This window comes from Aedes aegypti, chromosome 3 (genome assembly GCF_002204515.2).
Source record: "Aedes aegypti strain LVP_AGWG chromosome 3, AaegL5.0 Primary Assembly, whole genome shotgun sequence".
In the NCBI taxonomy this organism is placed as follows: domain Eukaryota; kingdom Metazoa; phylum Arthropoda; class Insecta; order Diptera; family Culicidae; genus Aedes; species Aedes aegypti.
The window spans coordinates 165,285,645-165,308,647 of NC_035109.1; positions in this window are offsets into that span (position 1 = coordinate 165,285,645).

Consider the following 23,003-nt stretch of genomic DNA (forward strand, 5'->3'; position numbering starts at 1 on the left):
ATTATAAATGGCACCAACTGCCTTGTGTTCATCATTATTATTTTTCGGAAGAAAACCAATTTGATAAAATTTCATCTTTCGTAACATATTCTCGTGCAACGATGAAAACTCTTGAAACCAACAAATGTATGCATCGTGCTGAGAGACCTGTATAGATGGATGTATACGTTGACGATAAAGGTAAGAGTATTCTAAAAGAAAAAAAAAACAACAAATAACACCAATAGCTACAATTCTGAATCACATTTATCACAAGCTGAACAAAACCGGAAAGTCTGCGCTAATTTTAATGAAATTAAAAACATAACGAGACAAGGGTATGCCCTATCACCCATGCACCCTGCAGCTCGATGTGGTGTGGATGCGCCAGATTTGCCAAACGTTCTGTTCTCCACGGTCAACATCGAACTCTTTCTCCGGTCAGCTGAAACATCGCCAGCTTCCGCATGTGGGACAAACCCTTCGTTCACTTTGGTGCATGTGTGGGTGAGAGTAACATGCAAATTTTAGCATATAATTAAATTTTCTAGAAAATCTATTGCTTTTAGTTTTGGTTCTCCAGAAACGATCAGGTCACGGGAACACTCGAAACGACACAAGCATCTCATTTCGATTTGCCATCGGAATCGGCGTAGAGGCTTAGCACAGCATGCCAGACTGGATTCGATCCCCAGGCGACATACCTATTTAGCTCGAATCCGAAGCATACAATAGCACTGTGGGCGATCAGGTGGACGAAAATCGAAGATATGAATTGTTCTGATAGGTTTATCTTATTCATAATGCCGTAGCTAATGCTTATGTTAAAATATTCCTGGAACATCAGAGTAGGCACTGCTCAAAAGTTTGTCTTAAAACTCGGTTTACGAAAATAAAACATCTAATTCGTAACACGAAACTCATAAATACCTATAACATAAGACGGCAAAAGTATTTATGACCACAAGATTATGTGGAAACCGCCCATCGTGAAAACGTGAACGCCATGTCCATGTCCGAGCGTAGCCAAATTTTGCAAATTAGGGTTTTTTCGTGCGGAAAACTCATGAAAATGTACTTGAGTATCATTAATGGCCCACTGGTGTTCCACTACGCGCCCTGTGCGATACAAAATGACCATCGCGTAGAAAGTGGAGCGGTCCAGTCTGCCCACAAAACAGTGTGTCGTTCCGAATCATTTCAGCTGGTTTCGCGAATCGAGTTTGCACAGAAAACGCTTATTATAATTTCCTAATTTGGTAGTTAAATTAAATGTATGCATGGTTTCCCTCTTACACATGATATGTGAGATAATTAATGAAAAGCCACATCACACAATAATGCTGGCCGACCAGAATGAAGGGAATTCACCTCCCCAGAACCTATTTATGTCATCGCCGATTAGAATTATTATCATGACAATTGCGATGTAAGTGTTTGTTATCGATATACATGAACAGATACTCATTTAACGTTAAAACTATATCACAAATGATACATTAATCACGCGGACTCTGAATGTAAATAAACGTGACATCAATTTGTGCAATAGGTAGATATCTTTTTCTTCCTTTGTTCAAAGTCGTCTTGAAAGGTCTCTGAAAATGGAATAAATGATTTACTTGGATTTTCCCCAGTCCAAGTAATCATTATGAAAAAAAAAAAAAACAATCGGGCATTGTTCGGAAAGGGCTTTCTCAAGTATATTATTTAGTTCACTTTAACAAAAAAGAACTAAATAATATTAAAGCTTCAGAAAGAGCTAAACTTATGTTCGATGTCCGTGTGACAGGGGAACATTTCCAGAAACCTGGAGGAAATTTCCGGAACCCCACTCAGTGCCGTCGGTGCCAAAAGTGGGGTCGCGGAACAAAACATTGCCGCTAAATGCATGATTTGCGGAGTTTCTTCTCACGCTACCCGAGGAACGCACATGTTATACTTGAGTATTATCAACTTATATATGACTAGCTTTTACCATAAATTAGTTGATAATATACAATTATAACATGTGTGTGACGTCTGTCCTGTGAAGGATGATACCACAAAATTTGTATGCGCAAATTGAGGGAGCCCTCATAAATCTAACTTTTGGGATTGCCCTTCGCGTAGGCGAGTCGTCGAGGCACGCGCCAGGCAGATGAACCAGTTGCGCGGGAAGTGAGTAGGACAGGTAGGACATGTACTATGCACGATAACACCTGGGTAGGACAGTCAAAGGATTGTTCTACTCACAATTCAACAAAATAAAAACACTAGATCAGCAGACACTCAATCAACGTCATTCTTATTCTTATGGAGAACGGAAAACATGATAAGATTTTTCATTGTTATCTCATGCCAATCAAAGTATGACATGGTTTGTACATGACCCCCGAAAGTTCTGGCTCGTGAACGATTAAGAATATCTGTAATGAAAATCCTGGAATCTGCTACATGGAACTTCTTTAACTATTAAAAAAAAACAAATGGAGCAATCTTCTATGGCATTTCTGAATGAATCAATAGATGGTTTCTTAAATATATCTACGGTCAACCCTGTATATGTTATGGGACAAATTACCGTGAGCATTCCAAGAAGTAATTCTTGAAAAGTTTATGGAACATACATAGAGAATTATCAGAAGATTATTGGAGAATCTTTGGATGAAGTAATGGGCTATTTTAATACCAGTCGCATCATGTAATAAACAGCACGAGTGTGATGGTGCTAGCAACTTCTGAACGTGCGATCACTCTTGATATGATTTATCAAAGCATAGCTGAATTTCTTTACGGTTTTCAGAACAATTCCTATTTAACTCCCACAGCACACTGTCTAGAAATGCTTGGTTGATTCAGAATAACCGTAGAAATTTCAGGAAGTAATTCTTAGTTAATCTCTTAAAAACTATTTGATCAAATTCATACTGAAATTTTGTGGCATCATTTATAAAAATATGTAGAGCAAATTAATTATTTTTTCGAAAGATTTTTTTTTTGCAGTATTGTTCAAAAAATTCCAGCAAAATATTTGATGAAGTTTCTGCAGGATGAAACATTTTTCAAGCATCTTCAGTTTCTTTTGAAAACTTTTGCGATTATCAGGGTCACTTCGATGCAAAGAAAAAAAATTACCCAAATTCACAGAAGTTTTGCAGTTTATTCATTGACGTAAGTGAACAACCTCACTGGCAGGCAAGAAGTTTGGTATATTTTCGTCATCTCAAAGTTTGTTCTGTTTTCGACGTCTGCTTGTGTAATAAAATTGATTTAAGGCTAAGTAGTCCGTCATTCGTTTTGGCAACAATGATGACTTCTCAGCTTGCATTTCAAAGTGATAAAACTCAGTCTTGATAGTTTATATTGACTTGAAAAAGTATCACTGTACAGGCTAACCTGCAAGTAAGCTGATACTTTTTCAGCTGTGTCAGTGCAAAACCAACTGATTTTCTTGGATTCGAAATCGTGAGATGAATTAGCAACAATCATGAACAACGCGAACAAATTTCAATGACGGCCTACCTCGCCTTAAAGATGAGATAAAACTATAAGATATTCATTTTTTTTTTCAATATGAATGATATCAAAAGTGGATTTAAATAAATGATTTTTTTAAGGAGTTTTTCGAACAAATCCATTTCTTTTCGAAGAACTTTTCCAGCATTTCATCCAAGTATTACTCCTACAGTATTATCGGACATTTATTAGAAAGTTTCTCAAAAAATGTCCACATATCCTGAAAAAAATATTTAAGTTTATGCTACAGCAATTTACAATAATTCCTCCGATTATACCACCAATTTCTATAGAGTTTCTATCCAATGTTTTTCCAGAATACCTTTAGAAAATCCTGTAAAATACTATCCCGAGATTCGATTGATTGTTTCGATTATCTTAGCAAATTATCCTAAAATTGCTTGAAGAGTCCATGAGTTATTTCAGAGATTCTTATTCATTAAGGGTGACTTTAAAACATACCCAAGTTTTATCAGAAGTTACTATAGGAAGTTTCAGGAAAATCAATGGATGAATCACTGGATTAAGTCTTGGAGAAGTTTACTTTTATTCAAAATTTCTCGAAGAATTTTTGAAGGAATTCAGATGATTTTTGAAATATTTTTTACAGGAAATCCATTTCTGTTCAAAAATCCAGGTTGAATTCGTGAGGTATCCTAAACAAAATGCTTGGAGAAATTCCCTAGAAAAATTCGTGGAATTTGTTTGAAAATAATCACCAAATGAACTCTTTTAGGAAGCTCCAGTTCGCTACCAGCCCGATGAAAACCTTTTTTAGTCTTGTGGTAAAGGCTGGCATGAAAATGAGGGGTTAGAAGAAGGGTGTCAGTGACAAAAATCTAGTTTTGTGATAATCTGATTTGAAGTTTTTCAGCAATTTTTCATTATATACAAATTGTATGGAAGTCAAAAAAAGCAGTCGTCAAAGAATTATGTTACTTTTTAGTTGAGCAGAGAAGTCATCTGAACATATCGTTAGAACGCTTGGAATCAACAGAATTTTCTCACCTCAACTCAACTCAAAACGATCAAAATATCACTCACACCGCTTTGTGTTTGAGCCCCTCAAATATAGTTACTTTCAATTTCCCAGCCCAGATTTAAAATTTTTCATAACTTCACTGCGCACAAAAATTAACTAAAGTTTGTCCTACCCATGGTTTCGAACGAGGACGCGCCTATGAGATGAAAGATAATATTTTTCGTTTCCGGAATTCCCCTGGTAGAGTATCGAACAATGCTCATTTTTTAGTATACGATCGCTTGATAAAGAATCATACCTATCAGGAAGATTATAATCATGCTCATTATTTATTTATTTGGCTTTACATCAATTATCTTGATAAAGCCTCGCCAACAATATTTCGCCAATTCCCTCGGTTCATGGCCGCTTCTCTCCATCCTCGACTGTGACCCACGCTCTCCAGGCCCTGGTGTACCTGGTCAATCCACCTAGCTCGCTGCGCTCCACGCCTTCTTGTTCCGACCGGATTCGTGGCGAACACCATCTTTACAGGGTTGTTGTCCGGCATTCTTCCAACATGCCCTGCCCAGCGTATCCTTCCAGCTTTAGCTACCTTCACGATACTGGGTTCGCCGTAGAGTTGAGCGAGCTCGTGATTCATCCATCGCCGCCACACGCCTTTCTCCTGCATGTTGCCGAAGGTCGTCCTTAGCACTCGGCGTTCGAAAACCCCAAGAGCTTGCATGTCCTCCTCGAGCATAGTCCACGTCCCATGCCTGTAGAGGACTTCCGACTTGAGCGTTTTGTACATCGTGCATTTGGTGCGGGGGTAAATCTTTCTTGACCGCAGTTTCTTCTGGAGCCCAAAGTAGGCACGACTTCCACTGATGATGCGCCTTCGTATTTCCCGACTAACATTGTTGTCAGCCGTCAACAAGGATCCGAGGTAGACGAACTCGTCCACCACCTCGAAGGTATCCCCGTCTATCGTAACACTGCTTCCTAGGCGGGCCTCATGCTCATTCACAAACTAATTTTCTTCCGTCGAGTAGCCGTTCGAATCTTTTAATTTCAATTGGATCTACCCAAAGAAAATCTTATGCCGATATCGTAGCTGGTAATTTAAACTCCTCTCCTTTTCATACTACGAGTAACTGTACAAAATGTTTCAAATCAAATGGAAAAAAAATCCTGCCACCACGGAAAACTTCTATTTCTTCGTATACCGATAATCCTAACGAAAAATCATCAGAGAATGTATCCACATCAAGTAACATATCTCCCTCTGATTTTATTTTCCTAACTGAACAATTGAATCAAATAATTGATGCAATGTTCAAAGCCACCACTACGACTGAAGCAGCCCAACTTGGTGTAAAATTTATTATCAAATTATTCTTGGATAGCGTTTTTCTCATGGATACAAATAATAATTTAAATATTTTAAACTGCAATGCTCGTTCTTTGATTGGTAAAGAAGGCGAGCTGTTTAATTTTCTTACAGCTAATGACATACATATAGCAGTTATTACCGAAACTTATTTAAAATCTGGATCCAAACTCAATAAAGATCCAAACTATTTTGACTTGACTTATTTACTTGATGGGGCATGTGGGAGAGTTGCAATCATTATTCGTAGGCGTATAAAACATCAACTGTTTTCGTCATTTGAAACTAAAGTTTTTAATCTTTAGTTGTTTCTGTTGAAACACAGTTTGGAAAATAAAAATTTCATAGCTGTCTATTTGCCATTTCAATGCTCTGGGCAGCAAGTTAATTTGTTCCACACTGACTTGCAAAAATTGACTCGCAATTGGTGACTTTAACGATCAACGTTCCGTCATCGTGATCATCGTCATAATCGAAACTTCGAAAGCAGTTTTTTTGTTCATAACTAAAAGTTATTCGATGAAAATGTGTTCACTGTGTTTCAGTTGGAGTATTGAATACAGTGAACACATTTTCCTGTAAACTTTGTTTATTTTGACCGCTTTTGGAAATTCAGAAATCTATGACGGATCCTGCCCCCTGAATGCCAAACATCGGTCATGGAATAACTCTCAAAGTAATTTCAATGGCAGAATTCAATGTGATGAGTGCTTTTCAGGATATTTCTCAATTCGATACCCTGATAGCCCTACATGTTTTACCTTTTCTAAAAACTATAAACCCATCTACAATTGATTTGGTCTTATCCAACTCTAGTCACCTCTGTAGCCAATAAGTTACTCATCTTGATGTTGATTCTGATCATGTCCCTGTTACATTTCAGATATCTCAATTCTCAATTCTCAATTCTACCAGCTTCAGTTTATTTTTTTTTTCAAGCCGACTGGAATATATAAGAAACATATATCGATAGCAATCTTGATATTAATATTTCTTCAAAACTTGATATTGACAATGCTCTTGAAACTTTAACAAATTCTATAGTTCAAGCTTGGGGCATTGCACTTCCAAAATGTGAAGTAACATTTGAATCCGTGATTATAGACAATGATCTTAAACCCTTGATCCATCTTTTTCATAGCAATTTAAACGCACTCGCGATCCTGCTGTGAAAGTTATATGGAAGGATCTGCAGAAAGAAAAAAAATAAACCACAATTAAGAATCAAAAATTTTGAAAAAAAAATAATCTCAATTGGACCTTGGCTCTAAGCCCTTTTGGAAATTATCTAAAATTTTGAAAAAACCTAAGGAGTCAATACCGGTATTGAAGGAGGCAAAAGTTGCTATGCAGTTGGAAAGCGCGCACAATTTGAATTTAGGACTTACTAGTCCAATAGAGAATCAAGTTATTCAGGACTTCGAAAACATTCTCTATCAAGAGACCGTTTTCGAAAATTCCTGGAAAACTGATTTGGAAGAAGTGAGAACTATTATTAGAAAAAATCCAAAGAAAAAATGAAAGCTCCTGGTGATGAGTTTTCTACATCTTCGTCAAGAAACTTCCAGAAAGGAGCTGATCATTCTCAGATGATATATTTAACAAATGTTTTCAGGTGGCACATTTTCCTGACCAATGGAAACATGCTAAGGTTGTTCCAATTTTAAAACCAGACAAAAATCCTGCAGAAGCTTCTAGCTATCGTCTAATAAGTTTGCTTTCCTCCATCAGTAAACTTTTTGAAAAGGTTATTTTGAACAGAATGATGGCCCACATCAACGAAAATTCAATTTTTGCCAATGAACAGTTCGGATTCCGCCATGGACATTCGACCATTCATCAACTTTTACGTGTAACAAATTTGATCCGTTCCAACAAATCTGAAGGCTATTCTACTGGTCTTGCTCTTCTAGACATAGAAAAAGCATTCGACAGTGTTTGGCATGACAGTTTGATCGTAAAATTAAAAAAAAACTGTTATTATCCAACATAGGTACATTGTTAGAATAATTCAAAGTTATCTGTAATCGTACACTTCAGGTTAATTATCAGAACTCCAGATCTGAAAGACTTCCTGTAAGAGCTGGTGTTTCCCAAGGCAGCATTTTGGGACCAATATTATACAATATTTTCACATCTGACTTAACTGAGTTACCTCAGGGATGTCAAAAATCTTTGTTTGCGGATGACACAGGCCTCTCCGCCAAAGGACGAAGTCTGCGTGTCATCTGTAGTCGATTGCAAAAAAAAAGTTTGAATATTTTTTCTTCATACTTGCAAAAATGAAAGATTTCTCCTAATGCTTCGAAAACTCAACTAATAATATTGCCACATAAACCAAAAGCTCTTTATTTGAAACCTTCAAGTAGACATGTTGTCACGTTGAGAGGGGTTCCAATAAATTGGTCAGATGAAGTTAAGTATCTAGGGCTCATGCTAGATAAGAATTTAACTTTCAAAAAATCACATTGAGGGCATTCAAGCCAAATGTAATAAATATGTTAAATGTATCTATCCCCATATCAATAGAAAATCAAAACTTTGTCTTAAGAACAAGCTTTTGATATTTATAAAAATTTTCAGGCCAGCCATGTTGTATGCTGTACAAATATGGACTAGCTGTTGTTATATCAGGAAGAAATCTCTGCAGAGGATTCAAAAATAAAAATTTGAAAATTATTCTGAAGCTTCCTTCCTGGTATAGTACCAATGAGTTACATAGAATATCCAATGTTGAAACATTGGAACAAATGTCAGATAAAATAAGCGTTTTTTCTCTTATGAGCAGGCGAACTCACCTGAACTGCTACGGCAAATTAAATGTTATATGTTGTTAAAAATGTTGATAAAATCTTAAATTTGTTTTACCAAATTAGGATGCTAGTGTTGTCTTAAACACAGAAAACCTAGATATAAGAAATGAATGTAATGTTAGAATAATACTACTAAAGAAATTAAAAAAGTCTCCCCTACTCATCCCTTTATATCTTCACTTAATTTTGAAACATTATCTCTGAATTTCCAACTGAGATAGAAATTCCTTGACCATCTCCCTCAATCATTCAACAAACATATACGACCTTCACAGTTTCTAATTGAAATTGGCTTTGCCTTTTGCGGTTTATTGATCAATCAAATCCTCGGCTTCGATTCCAATTGCAAGCATATTGTTTTCTTTGGTCTACGCCGAAAGCTTGCTATGTACAGATTTTCCGACTGAGAAGATGATTCATTCCATCAACATCAAACTACTCCCAACATCATCAAAACAAAAAAAAAAGCCGCAATACAGGGCTGATGCTGAAGACCAAAGACTTTTTTTATTACATCCATTGGCTTTGATTTCAGGGCAGAAAAAGCAATAATACGGCGAAGTTGCGCAAATTGAATTATAACCCACCGTGAGTTGTGGAAATCCGATGGAAATGTAATGGAAAGTCATACTACACTCTAGGGCCAATTCTGGTGCTGTTACAGAAAGAGAGTCATGCTTTCTGCATTCTATGATTTATTAATTGAAAAACTTTCCCTTCCATGACTGCGCCACTCAATCATTATCGTGTGAGTGACCTTTCCGGGCTGACTTTCACGCTGGTGAAAGGGTGTGTTCTTTGGTGCTCAGGACAGTGTTTTTATTAATTTAAGAGTTTGTATTAAGCAACAAGGCAGATTGACCTCACGTGTTGAACAATTTGTATCATCAAATTCTGCCTAGACTTAATTGAACTACTATGAGCGTGTTCTGCATCAAAGTGATGATCTGGAGACCTATACTCCAAAAAAATTATTGGATGAAAAAATAATTCACCCAGCTTGAACACACGAGTCTACTAGACGTAAATTATTTTTAAACAAAACAATTAGTAGTGGGACTGACATTATTATAAACTCTTTTTCAATCTCATCTGATAGACAAACATGTTTTCTATCAAATAGTAAAAACAGCCATCCATTTTCATTTTTCTGGAGCTAATAAATCAACTTTGAAAATATATTTTCTTATTTTCTCTTTTTTTTTCTTGGTAATAACGTCCTCACTGGGACAGAGCTTGCTTCTCGGTTTAGTGTTCTTACGAGCAATTCCACAGTTATTAACTGAGAGCTTTCTTTGCCAAAGTGGCCATTTTTGCATTCGTATATCGTGTGGCAGGTACGTATACTCTTTGCCCAGGGAAGTCAAGGAAATTTCCATTACGAAAAGATCCTGGACCGAACGGGAATCGAACTCAGCCACCTTCAGCATGGCTTTGTTTTGTAGCCGCGGACTTTAACCACTTGGCTAAGGAAGACCCCTCTGATTTGCATTTTTATTTATTTTTTGCAGGGAAAACGCGCTACCTGAGTTTGGCGTTAGCAATGCATAGACTAAGGTGGGGCAAAAGTTCGACCTTAGTGGTATAATCAAAGTTTCCATAAAACCAGTAGCAACTGAAACAAAATAAATACCACATAGTGAACCTTCAACATATTGGCTATAATTTTACTGAACAAACTTGTGTCAAAATATTTACCCCTTTTTAGTTATAATAATTTCAAAATTGATTGTCTTAAACGAACCTTTGACCCACCGGTGGGGCAAGAGTTCGAATCAAGTGTGGGGCAAAAGTTCGCTAAAAGGCATACTTTATACCAGCCGTAAACTCATGTTTGCAGAAAAATACACACTCAATTTTCATCGAAAATATTGTACAAAACAGGGTTAATTTTAATATGCCCAAAAATAGCAGTTTTTGTAAAACTAAGTGGATATGTAAAATTTTGATGGAATTTTTCGCACGATCAGGCAAATATCGCTAAATTTGAGGATAATATGTGGATTTTAGGCAATTTTCTTATTTTTTTGTATTTTTATACATGGGCCGAACTTTTGCCCCGCTGATTCGAACTTTTGCCCCACTATGGGCCAAACATAATTTCCAAGAATTTTTGCAAAAACTAATAGAGTAAGGTGGGGCAAAAGTTCGACCTTATTGGTATAATCAAAGTTGCCAGGAAAACAATAGCAGTTAAAACAAAACAAATACCACAAATGAACTTTAACACTTCACTTTTTGCAAAAAAAAATAAAATACTATAATCACTAAGGTGAGCAAATACCTTTAAATTCTAATATGTGTTGCTTATCTTGGCAGATAGGCCTATTTCGTCTGCGACTTACAGACTTCTTCAAGTCGAGCACTCGACACTAAAGAAGTCTGTAAGTCGCAGACGAAATAGGCCTATCTGCCAAGATAAGCAACACATATTAGAGTTTAAAGGTATTTGCTCACCTTAGTGATTTTAGTATTTTATTTTTTTTTTTGCAAAAAGTGAAGTGTTAAAGTTCATTTGTAGTTTTAAACATACTCTAATAATCCCTCCCAAAGTTTAATATAAAAAAGTGTAGTGAAAACAAATACCATACAGTGAACCTTCAACATATTGGCAATAATTTTGCTGAACAAACTTGTGTCAAAATATTTACCCATTTTTAGTTATAACAGTTTCAAAATTGATTGTCTTATTCGAACTTTTGCCCCATCGGTGGGGCAAGAGTTCGAATCTAGTGTGGGGCAAAAGTTCACTGGCTAAAACATGACAGACATACATTACACCAGCCGTTAACTTAAGTTGACGAAAAATACACACTAAATTTTCATCAAAAAATTCCCCAAAACCGGGTTGATTGTAATATACTCAAAAATAGCAGTTTTTCGCAAAACTAAGTGGAAATGTAAAATTTTGGTGGCATTTTTCACATGATCAGACAAATTTAACTAAATTTGAAGATAATATGTGGATTTTTGGCAATTTGCAAATTTTACCGTGATTTTATTCATGGGTCGAACTTTTGCCCTGTGGTGGTTATGGCTCGAAAGTTTATTCGTTCGCTAGAATTTGTCATGCGTGTATCTTAGCTGATCGGGGTTCGTAAATTTGATTTCCATCGGATGAAATCATTCTGATAACCATCGTAGAAGCGAACAGATGCGAATTTTATTATTGCATCTTTCGGTTACTACAATGGCGCAGTCTGTAGGCGGATTGAACGGGTCTGCAATAGTGCTTATTTTTACAAATTAGTCTTGTATTCAGTGCGTGTTATATTGGAAATAGAGAGAAAGTGTAGTGTGAAGTTGCTAAATTGAACGTCATTCAAGAAAATACATGTTTATGGTTAAGTATGAAGGGGGAAGGATAACTTTATTGTTTTTTTTTTTTATCGGTGCGGTTATGATTGAAAATTATGGGTGCGGTGACAGCCGAAACAGAATGAAATCAAAAGAGACAAAAAATTGGAATCGTGGCAAAAAAAGGCGAATGGAAAATACGCACGCGCGTATGAGCGGTAAAAAGTTAAAAAAAAGCATATGGTAAAAAAAAAGAAAAAAAACTGGCTTTAAAATGGAAATGAATGCAAAGAAATAAGAGCAAAAAAAAAATGATTGAGATGAAGAGGCAAAAAAAATGAGAGTCAACAAAGAAATTGGTTTCAAAATTGAAATGAATGCAAAAAAAAATGAGCAAAAAAAGATGATTGAGATAATCAAGGCAAAAGAATGAAGAGCAAAAAAATAAATGAGCATTGAAAAACAAAAAGAGGAATGAAAACACGTACATGAAAGAAAAGCTAAGTAAAAAAAAATGATGGATAGAGAAATGGTATGATTGGTGAAAAAAAAAAAACAAAACAAAAAAGTATAAAAAGCAAAAAATGGTTTATATCTGATGAGTCAACACAAAATGATAAGAAAAAAATGTAATGAAAAAGAACTAAGGAACTATTGGATTTGGATTGGATTTAGATTGAATTGGATTGGATTTAGATTGTTTTTAGTTTGGATTGTATTTGGATTGGATTGAATATGGAGTTGGATTCAATATGAATTTGATTTGAATTTGATTTGGACTGAAATTGAGTTAGATTTGGAATGGATTTGGATTTGATTTAGATTGTTTTTAGTTTGGATTGGATTAAAGTGGAGTGAATTTGGATTTGGATTCAATTAGAATTTGATTGGAATTGGATTTTGATTGGATTTGGATTTGATTTGAATTGAATTTTGATTGGATTTGGATTGGATTAAGAATGGATTTAGATGGAATTGGATTGGATTTAGTTTGTTTTTAGTTTGGATTGGATTGAATTTGGATTCAATATGAATTTGATTTGAATTGGATTTTGACTGGAATTGGATTAGATTTGCAATGGATTTGGATTTGATTTAGATTGTTTTTATTTTGGATTGGATTTAAGTGGAGTGAATTTGGATTTGGATTCAATTAGAATTTGATTTGAATTGGATATTGATTGGAACTGGATTTAGATTGGATTTGATTGGATTTGGATTTGATTTGAATTGAATTTTGATTGGATTTGGACTGGATTAAGACTGGGTTTAGATTGAATTGGATTGGATTTAGATTGCTTTTATTTGAGATTGAATTAAATTTGGATTAAATTTGATTTGAATTGGATATAGATTGGATTGGATTGACTTGGAGTCTGATTGGATTGGAATGAATTTGTATTTGATTTGAATTGGGTTTTTGTTGGATTCGGATTGGATTTGAAATTTGGATGTAATTGGATTTGGATTGGATTTGGATTTGTTTTCTAAATGGATTTGGATTGGATTTGATTGGAATTGGATTTGATTTGATTGGAATTGGATTTGATTTGATTGGATTTAGAATGTTTTTAGTTCGGATTGGATTTGTATTGGATTTGGATTGGATTTGGATTGGATTTTGATTGGATTTTGATTGGATTTGGATTGGATTTGGATTGGATTTGGATTGGATTTGGATTGGATTTGGATTGGATTTGGATTGGATTTGGATTGGATTTGGATTGGATTTGGATTGGATTTGGATTGGATTTGGATTGGATTTGGATTGGATTTGGATTGGATTTGGATTAGATTTGGATTGGATTTGGATTGGATTTGGATTGGATTTGGATTGGATTTGGATTGGATTTGAATTGGATTTGTATTGGATTTGGATTAGATTTGGATTGGATTTGGATTGGATTTGGATTGGATTTGGATTGGATTTGGATTGGATTTGGATTGGATTTGGATTTGATTTGGATTTGATTTGGATTGGATTTGGATTGCATTTGGATTTGATTTGGATTGGATTTGTGTTGGATTGGATTTGGATTGGAATTGGATTTTGATTGGATTTGGATTGGATTTGGATTGGATTTGGATTGGATTTAGAATGGAATTGGATTGGATTTGGATTGTATTTGGATTGTATTTGGATTGGAATTGGATTTGAATTAGAATTTGTTTTGAATTGGATTTGGATTGGATTTAGATTGGATATGGATTTGGATTGGATTTGGATTGGATTTGGATTGGATTTGGATTGGATTTGGATTGGATTTGGACTGGATTTGGATTGAATTTGGATTGGATTTGGATTGGATTTGGGTTGGGATTTGGATTGGATTTGGATTGGATTTGGATGGATTTGGATGGATTTGGATTGGATTTGGATTGGATTGGATTTGGATTGGATTTGGATTGGATTTGGATTGGATTTGGATTGGATTTGGATTGGATTTGGATTGGATTTGGATTGGATTTGGATTGGATTTGGATTGGATTTGGATTGGATTTGGATTGGATTTGGATTGGATTTGGATTGGATTTGGATTGGATTTGGATTGGATTTGGATTGGATTTGGATTGGATTTGGATTGGATTTGGATTGGATTTGGATTGGATTTGGATTGGATTTGGATTGGATTTGGATTGGATTTGGATTGGATTGGATTGGATTTGGATTGGATTTGGATTGGATTTGGATTGGATTTGGATTGGATTTGGATTGGATTTGGATTGGATTTGGATTGGATTTGGATTGGATTTGGATTGGATTTGGATTGGATTTGGATTGGATTTGGATTGGATTTGGATTGGATTTGGATTGGATTTGGATTGGATTTGGATTGGATTTGGATTGGATTTGGATTGGATTTGGATTGGATTTGGATTGGATTGGATTGGATTTGGATTGGATTTGGATTTGGATTGGATTTGGATTGGATTGGATTTGGATTTGGATTGGATTTGATTGGATTGGATTTGGATTGGATTGGATTTGGATTGGATTTGGATTGGATTTGGATTGGATTTGGATTGGATTTGGATTGGATTTGGATTGGATTTGGATTGGATTTGGATTGGATTTGGATTGGATTTGGATTGGATTTGGATTTGGATTTGGATTGATTGGATTTGGATTGGATTTGGATTGGATTTGGATTGGATTTGGATTGGATTGGATTGGATTTGGATTGGATTTGGATTGGATTTGGATTGGATTTGGATTGGATTTGGATTGGATTTGGATTGGATTTGGATTGGATTTGGATTGGATTTGGATTGGATTTGGATTGGATTTGGATTGGATTTGGATTGGATTTGGATTGGATTTGGATTGGATTTGGATTGGATTTGGATTGGATTTGGATTGGATTTGGATTGGATTTGGATTGGATTTGGATTGGATTTGGATTGGATTTGGATTGGATTTGGATTGGATTTGGATTGGATTTGGATTGGATTTGGATTGGATTTGGATTGGATTTGGATTGGATTTGGATTGGATTTGGATTGGATTTGGATTGGATTTGGATTGGATTTGGATTGGATTTGGATTGGATTTGGATTGGATTTGGATTGGATTTGGATTGGATTTGGATTGGATTTGGATTGGATTTGGATTGGATTTGGATTGGATTTGGATTGGATTTGGATTGGATTTGGATTGGATTTGGATTGGATTTGGATTGGATTTGGATTGGATTTGGATTGGATTTGGATTGGATTTTGATTGGATTTGGATTGGATTTGGATTGGATTTGGATTAGATTTGGTTTGGATTTAGATTATTTTTAGTCTGAATTAAATTAAGTTGGATTGGATTGAAGTTTGATTGGATTGAATTTTGATTGGATATAGTTTTGATTTGGATTGAATTTTGATTGGATTTGGATGAGATTGGGTTGGATTTGGCTAGGATTTTGATTGTTTTTGGTTCGGATTAGTTGTTAGATTGAGTTCGGATATGGTTTCGATTAGATTTGAAAAAAAATGGTTAAAATTGGGATTAAATTTGATCGAATAAGAACTGAATTCAGGTTTTATTTGGTTGGAGAGTATAGGTGTATAAGAATGGTAGATTGACCAACAGAAAACCACGTTGGTGAATCAAAAAAACACATTCGCAGAGTAGAGAAGAGGAATAATGTGGTGGTTATGGCTCGAAAGTTTATTCGTTCGCTAGAATTTGTCATGCGTGTATCTTAGCTGATCGGGGTTCGTAAATTTGATTTCCATCGGATGAAATCATTCTGATAACCATCGTAGAAGCGAACAGATGCGAATTTTATTATTGCATCTTTCGGTTACTACATGCCCCACTATGGACCAAAAATTGTTTTCAAGCATTTATGCAAAAACTAATACACCTCAAAGCAACTTTATGATAGGCCTAGAAACGCCCTTACATAAAATATTGACAAAGATTTTATCTTCAACTGGTTCCATGCAACGAAAATTTGACCAAAAATTACAATATTCACGTCGAAAAACTACAAATAGCCATAACTTTTCCAAATCTCAATCAATTTTTATGATTTTTGGATTGAAAGTCTCTTACTTGAATAGCATTCAAACCACCATGACATTTATAAGATTTGTTTTGAATTGAGCTAGAAATCTTAAAAAGAAACTCTTACCCCACTCGAACTTTTGCCCCACTTTACTCTATTGTGCAATAATAGTATACATGCTGATTCTTAAAATGTGCATTTTCAAAGTTCAAATTGGCACGTAACTACAGCGTGGCATAACGTTTGCTGGAAGTTTGAATTCAAACGGCTGTTTTGGTGTTATGAAATAGGAATTGGTTGGTTGGTTTGACTTTATTAACGAGATTTTTAGCCCTAGGCTAGTTCATCTCGGGACCAACGGCTTTACTTCCCTTCCGAAGGAAGTCGTCACTATAACTTTTTACGTCATAAGTGACTATGTCGGGGATGGGATTCGATCCCAGGTCCTCGGCGTGAGAGGCGAGTGTTCTAACCACTACACCAGGTCCGTCCCCCTAAATAGGAATTGATCAGTACGCTTTTTAAGGATAAATTCAACACTTTTTCGCATGGAATTCAAAGGCACTAGGCGAAACTCGGTGATGGTTTCAATAATTTGGTTGTATATCGGACTAAAAATGACCTAAATAATAGCATAGAATTGCAACAAAAAAACAGAAAAACGTTTTTTTCGAGTTTTTCACGATTTTTGTCAGGAAAACAATTAAAAAAATATAAATAGAGACGCACGCTATGTCTGAATCAGACGATTATAAAAATCTAATGTACATCGGATTTTTTCTCGCTAGAGATCAGTATTTTATTTATTGTCGTCAATCATGTTTGTAGACCGTTACAGAGAGTTTCTTATGCGCTAGTTACACTTCTACATTCAATTACCTAATTTTTCTTCTTAAGATAATGTGCGGAAGTATTGTTTTAGCTTCGCTTTGGACCAAGTTAAGTCGATTGAATTGTAATGTTTATTATAAGTAGTCATCATTTGGTTCATTGGCCCAAATTTTGCATAATTAGTACGGTGATAGTTGATTGCAAATAGTTCTCGATGGCGTAAACGTCTGGATGGTACATAAAAGTTTAATTTAGATAATAATTCTGGTGAATCAACTTTATGGGATACAATATCGTTTATAAATGAAATCATGGCATACTCACGACGCTCTCTTAGTGTTTGAATATTAATCAACATACATCTAGCTTTGTAAGATGGTAATGGAAATTCTGTCCAACCTAATTTGCGAAGAGCATATAATAAAAATTGTTTTTGCACCGACTCTATCCTTTCATCATGTACTGTTGAAAAAGGTGACCAAATTATGCTGAAATATTCAAGTATTGATCTAACATAGGCAATGAACAATGTTTTTATTGTGTATGGATCATTGAAGTTATAAGCGAAGCGTTTAATGAAGCCTAACATATTATTAGCTTTATTTATCATAGTGTTATAGTGATCAATGAAAGTAAGTTTTGAGTCTAAAATTATTCCTAAGTCTCTGATTCTATTACATTTTTCAACATTTTGATTGCATAAAGTTATTGTTACATTGGGAATGTCTCTTTTCCTGTTAAAAGATATCAGGTTACATTTTTTTACATTCAGTTGTAGTAGGCTTTTCTGACACCACGTGTGGAAGATTTGTACTTCGTGTTTAAAAGTATGTATGTCCTGTGCAGTTATTATTTCCAAATAAAGTTTCATATCGTCAGCATAGATAAATACTTTTATTTTGTCAAGAATAAACGACAAATCGTTAACAAACAGTATAAACAAAAGCGGACCTAAATGAGAGCCTTGTAGAACCCCTGAAGTGGCATGTATTGGAGTTGACTTTTTTCCTTTGAATTTCACTATTAGCTCGCGAGTGATTAAATATGATTCAATCATTTCAGCAATTTGGCTTCAATACCAATTTTTTGTAGTTTAAATATTAGCATGGGTATATCAACACGGTCAAATGCTTTACTAAAATCTGTGTATAAAGCTTCTACATGATTTCCATTTTCCATAGCACTCAATGAATAGTTTACAAATTCGAGCAAATTAGTGGCTGTCGAACGCCCTTTAAAAAGCCGTGCTGCGCTGTAGTTATTCTGTTTTTGATTTGGATGAATACTTTTTCATTTATGATAGCCTCAAAGAGCTTCGGAATGCACGAAATAAGGGCAATGCCACGATAGTTAATAATATCAGATTTTTTGCCAGATTTGAAAATGGGAACAAGGTATGAGCTTTTCCATATCTTTGGAAAGACTCCAGACTCCAGTGACATATTAAAGAGCCAAAATAAGGGAGTAGTTAATTCAATTGCTAAAGTCTTCATGAAGATTGGTGGAACTCCATCCGGTCCATTTCATTTGGTTGCATCCAAGTTTTTCAAACCATTCAATTTTTCATGCACATTTATATGACTGATACCAACATCGTTAGGAAATTCAGGATGGAAATCGAAATATTCATAATCACGATCAGCTTCAGAGTATGTTGTGTATACTTCTTGAAAAAAAATTGATAATAAGTTGCATATATCTTGTGAGGTATGGCCAACCTTTTCATTAAAATACATTGTAGAAGGAAAGTTATTGGATTTTAGTTTAGATTTAACATAGTTGAAGAAATTCTGTGGACAGTTTTTGATTTCTTGCTCAGTTTTGGAGTTGTAGCTTTCATATGCCAATCGCATTGCTGAGTTGAGTTGTACGCTCATATTCAAATATACTCGTAAATTCTCTTGACTTTTATGCTTTTTGTAAATTTTATGTAGTTTCTGTTTACGATTCTTCAAATTTATTATTTCTTTATTGAACCAAACAGGATGTTTTGAAAAACCATTACACCTTCTTTTAATGATTGGTACTTCTTCTAATATAATTTAGAACAAACAGTTGTAGAAAACTTCTGTTGAATTATTTACATCATCTTTGCTTCTCAAAATCGATTGCCAGTTAATGTTATTTAATTTATTTCTAATATTGTCATAGTTAGCTGAATTAAAGTCCTCAAATTCATTGTCAATATAGAAATCTGTATTAGAAATAAACTGAGAAAATTCTATTGCCGTATGAAACACTTCATTTTTCCAAAGTGGAGTCAATGCCTCATTAACACAAAAGTCATCAGAGACGTTTGTCAGCAAGAGATCAAAATAACAGTTTTGTTGATTTTTTACATGAGTGATTTGATTAAGACCTAAGTTTGCAATTTTGTCAAATACAAACTGTAGCAATTCACTTTCTCCAATGACTGGGAGTAATATATAATCATTGTCCATATCTGGTATAAAATCAATGTTGCGTTGATTAAAATCACCGTAAATATGAATCTTAACTTCAGGGGGTAAACTAGACATTACATTTTCCGCTACACTAAAAAAATTATCGTATGTTTCTTTGCACGCATTGTTAGGAGGAAAGTATACGGAGACAAAAATATGTGTTTCGCCAGACAATTGCACTTTCGCCCACACGTGCTCAAATTCTTTGAATTTAGTGGTAAGGATAATTTCAGAGTTCAATTTTGCTGAAACTGCGATTAAAACTCCGCCACCCGACTTTTTTCAGACCATTGATAATTACGATCAGCTCTATAAACATTGTAATTATTTCCAAAAATTTCTTCACTCCGTATACTTTCATCCCAACTCGTTTCAGTTCCCAGAATAACAGAGTATGCGCAACCTGATACTTTAAGATGAATTTCAGTCAATTTGGCTGCGCTTCTCATCCTGTTAAAATTTTGACAATATGTTATAATTTCATTTGAAGCACCTGATGAGTTTACTGAAGAACTCGAAGAGTTAATTTCATTAAAACTATTTAATGCTATCTGGGTCGTTTGCTTATACTCGTCCTCATTTGGTCTATATTTTCATAATCGGAAGGTTTTAAAATATTCTATCGGTGAAATTTTTTCCATACATTTAGTATGGGCGGAAATGCGTTGAAAACTTGATTTTCATGGGATTTAGTATGAAAAATGGCTAAAAAGTGGAAAAAAAATCAAAATTTCACCGATAGAATATTTTATAACTTTCCGATTATGAAAATATAACCCAAATACTAAACTCTAGCAAGAAAAAATCCGATGTACATTCGATTTTTTTAATCGCCTGGTTCAGACATAGTGTGAGACGCATCATAATACATTTTCTTTTATCGTGAGTGAAAAACAGCGTCCCAAACCACGTCGTTCCTTCAAATCGAGGGAGGTGCGTTTTACCACAATGGCACATTTCACACCCAGTTCCCCAACATTTGTAAGAGGACCATCCTAGAGGTATGGACAGATTGTTTCTACGCTTTAGAACACGTTGTCCGTGATAAATTGTGTAGAACAAACCCCTCGTTCTTATGTAGAGCAACATGATAGTGATAAATTATCTTGTCGATTATGTAGAGAAGATCGTTTCCGGTACACATAGTATGTAAGTCGTTGAAGATCTATGTAAATCCTCTTTCCCGATCTGGTGGTCAATAAAGTAAGTTGTAAGTAAGACCCAACGCAACGATTTTTCAGTGGCGACGAGAGTAAATCACGTGGTGTCGTGAGGTTAGAAAACAGGCAAATATGCTAGGGGAAAGTAGTAAGAGGAAGATGAGTGAAGGAAACGTACGTGAGTGTTGGTGCAATTGATCAGATCTTTGGCACAAAATTGCCGAGCGCGGATTTTGACGACTACATGGAACAAGCCGAGAATTTTTTCGAGCTCAACGCTAATCGTCCACTATATAGGCCTCCCCGCGCTGAGAAAGTTGAACCAGTTATTGTACCCGAAGACGCTCAAGGATGTAACGTACGAAGTGGTAGTGACAAAGCTAAAAACGTATTTTAACCCGAAACGTAATCGAATTGCTCAGTTGGTTAATTTTTTTAAGCGGAACCAGCAAGAATTTGAGAAGGTGGCAGATTTTGCAGTGGAACTTCAAGCGTTGTCTAAGCATTGTGAGTTCGGGGACTGTTTGAACAAAGCGTTGCGTGACAAATTCATCGCCGGTATCTCAAATACCAATATTCAGGCAGGGTGAATTGATGAACAGTGACGATAATTCGACTTTTGAGCAAGCAGTGGCTAAGGCAAAAGTACTAAAACAAATTGAAGAAGACATGACGAAAATGAAAGTGAAGAATGGTGCTGTGAATCGGGTGAAGACCAATATTGGAAACTATGCTAGAAGAGACCGAGGAAGCAGTCGTGAGCGGAATGGTTCCAGAGGCCGTCGGAGTTCAACTAGTTACGGTCGCCGAAATTCGTGGTCAAACGTGGCATCGGAAGCGCTTTATCATGATCTTTGACAATATGGTAATTGATTTAGTTTTGAGGTAGATTCAGGAGCAACTTATACGATTATGTCAGATAGAGATTATAGGAAATATTTTGCCCAACATCCGCTAAGAAAATCTGAGGTCCAACTGGTAGTAATGACTGGGGATACATTGATGATAATGGGGGAGCTTCAAGTTGAAGTACAAAAGTCTAATGATGCGAGTGTTCGCTTGTTGAGTGCGGTGATAGTGAGAAGGCAAAGCAACAAAAGTTTTGTGCCATTGTTAGGACGAGATTGGCTGGACGTTTTGTATCCCGGCTGGAGAGATCGGTTTTTGAACTCGATTAGGGGTTGTGAGAATCGGGGATTAGATAGAGAACGCGCAATATTGCTATCACAGATTAGATCTAGATACAGTGGAATAAGTACGAAGAATCTGGATGAACCAATCGAGGGTTTCATGGCTGAGATACACTTGAGAGACGATGAGCGTCCGATTTTTTATAGAACTAATGATGTACCATACGCTTTAAAAGAGAAGGTGAGTGACGAGTTAGATCGGCTAGTGCGAGAGAATATTATCAAGCCGGTGAAGAGGAACGATTGGGCTTCTCCGATAGTGATTGTCTCGAAAAGTGATGGTAACATTAGGCTATGCGATAAATAAGGTCATTAATACAGAACAATATCACTTATTTTCGCCAATCTCAGTGGTTATCGCTATTATGCGAAAATAGATTTGTCTGGCGCATACATTCAAGTGAAGGTGTCTGAAGAATCGCGTTAATACTTTACTAGGAACAATCATAAGGGACTATTCGAATATTTGCGTCTACCGTTCGGTAAAACGAATGCAACAAGCACTTTCCAAAGAGTTATGGACGAAATTTTGAAGGACTTGGAAGCGATTCAGTGCTATCTTGACGACATTCTAGTAGGAAGTGATACAATTGAGGGTCTGAAGCAAAAAGTGCTGGTTAATCTAAAAAAATGTGAGTTTTTGGTAGAGAAAGTAGCCTATTTAGGACATGAAATCTCGGAGAACGGATCAAGCTCTTGTGAGGAAAAAGTGAAAGCGATAGGTAAAGCTCCTACACCGAAGGACGCCACTCAGCTCAAATCATACCTGCGAATGGTGAATTATTATTCGAAGTTCGTGCTTAATCTGTCGATACGATTAGCACCTCTCTATGAACTGATAAAGAAAAACGTTAAATTTCGGTGGTCGGAACAGTGCGGTAATGTTTTACAGGAGTCCAAGAAAATGTTGCTAGATATCAGAGTTTTACAGCTAT